Consider the following 2345-nt stretch of genomic DNA (forward strand, 5'->3'; position numbering starts at 1 on the left):
CCACTGTCCTGAGCAGTCTTTGGATGTTAGCATTTTCATATACATTTCACTGAATAGACTCCAAGGTGTGCATTACCTAAATTCTCCCCTCCTTAATGACTATTTTCAAAAAAAGTATTTGTAGACTGTTGGAGCTATGCCCAACTTGAGTTTAGAACTGAAAATTAAAACCTGAAACTAATGTTTGTGGGCAGGTGGTTTAATTGGTAAATTATCCCTGGGAGCAAGAAAGAAGAACAGGTGGAAGTAAATGAGAAAGAAGAAATCCAGTAAAAGAATGTGTTACTGGGTTTGCAGTTTGTGTTTGATCTTGCACGGATTTTTTTCAGGGGCCTTAAGACCTTGGAACTGCCATCTGGGCATAGACAGAAGGGAGCATTTATATGCCAGCAACCATCTCCCATTGGTTAGCAATGGCTCAGTTGAAATTAATTTCTCTGTAATTTCAGTTTGCATAAGTCTGAGTGTGAATATGTCCTCATTGGTATCTGAAACCAAAACCAAAGAGAATTCCTAGAACAGGAAGCAAGAAGTAAAAGGTTGCTGTGAAGTTGCCTGAAGCTTGTGGAAGGCTATATGAGAGTATTTGCTGCAGCTAAAGAAGGGGATGAAGGTGCTTCAAGTGACACATAAAAAAACATTGTATAGATCTACTTTTTTTCTGTCTAGTTGTTTGCGTCACTCAACTCTCACTTGTACTTAAACCAGTCCATTACAGTATCCCATTCATGAGGACAGTAAGCTTTGATTTAGGAAAATTGACACAAAAAGGTTAATGGGAAAAGCAAGCTAAGGTTCCTAATCTTGCAGTTTGCCTGAATCAATAGTTGATACTCATTGCCTTCTTCCTTCACTTCCAATTCTAGATTACTCTTACCCCTTGCTAGCAATTAGTTAGTCTTGCTTACTTGCCTGTTGGAGGTAACCCAGATCATCAAAGGGGTATTGATTAGACTGTGATTGTTCTTATTATCTTTCACTATGACAGTTTTAATTAACTTATCACTGCTCCCAGTTAGGAGCATGAGAACATATTGCTTCCAAGATGTAGCAATAACTCTAGCTTCTTTTAATAATTAGTCTTGATTACATTTGTAGATATGGTAATTCATTTGTTTAGCTCTTTTGCCTGCTGGTCCACTGGTGTAAAAAGGCCCAAATGACCAATAAGTAGTTGTCGTTTCAAGTTCAGTTAAACCCTGATAGTGTCTCTTAGAGAAACTGTAATTTGGAAAAGCTTAAGGTTGTGAAGATACATTTCACACACGGATTGCTGGAAATGATAATGTAATGGAACAATTTTACATTCTTACCTTGTATATTATCTTGTGTTGGCCATTGGTTTTCTTCATGTCCCACATTGTAAAAGACAGTGCCCAATCCCAAAGTGTGTTGTCGCTGAGAAGGCACTTTAGTTAGAGTTGTTTGTAAAAGGCCACTCCTCCAGTCTGAGAGGGCAGTTACTTCTGAGTGGTGACGTATGTGGTGACACCTTTGTTGTAAAATGGTCCATGGTCCAAGGCAATTCTGTGCAGGATATGTTGCCAACTGATAAAGCACCCCAAAATCTTCAGGTGGTATTGCTGATGTAGGAACTGAAGGAAGGAAAGGAAACCCACATCCATAGTGTGGAAAATTCTAATATGACTGGAACCACTCTCCCCACCAGGTCGAAGGGATCTAATCAATCAGTCTTAAGTAGAGGCTAGTCTTCTCCAAGAGTGTTGCTATATGGGCAGTTCAATGTCATTCTTTGCCGCTGGCAGGCTGGAGATTCAGCAATAGGTGCAGCTAAATTAGCTATAGTGAGAGAGATTCTATGTTACTGGATCAATGTTTAGTCCTGTTTGATGTTACCGTAGCCACTTCATTCACAGGTTCATTTTCATATTGGGTCATTCTACTCAGTTTATTTGGTAGATGAGCTCCAGTGGAAATTTACATGCTACACAAAGCTCTGCATGCTTTATGCTCATCCCCTCTGCTTCATTCTTCACTTCTCCTTGCTGCTGCCATGTGAAGAAGGATGTAGATGCCTCCCCAGCCATACTGAATTGTGACTCAATTAATCCTCTTTCCTTTATAAATTACCAAGTGTGGAGTATGTCTTTATCAGCAACATGAGAACAGACTCATATGCCCTGTCTACAAAGTGGGTAACCCAGTTTTCTATCTGCATACTGGTGGATTTTCTTTCACCACTGTCTTTTAGGGCTACTACTGAGTGTGGCTGTAGAAGTAGCCCTATATGCGTGGCAGCACTACATCTATGACTGGACCAAACACAGTTACTGCTGTAAACCAAGGCCAGTTGTTTCTTCCTCTATCAATTAGACATAGGGTTC

The sequence above is a fragment of the Mandrillus leucophaeus genome, unplaced genomic scaffold, assembly GCF_000951045.1.
Source record: "Mandrillus leucophaeus isolate KB7577 unplaced genomic scaffold, Mleu.le_1.0 Scaffold33, whole genome shotgun sequence".
Classification (NCBI taxonomy): Eukaryota; Metazoa; Chordata; class Mammalia; order Primates; family Cercopithecidae; genus Mandrillus; species Mandrillus leucophaeus.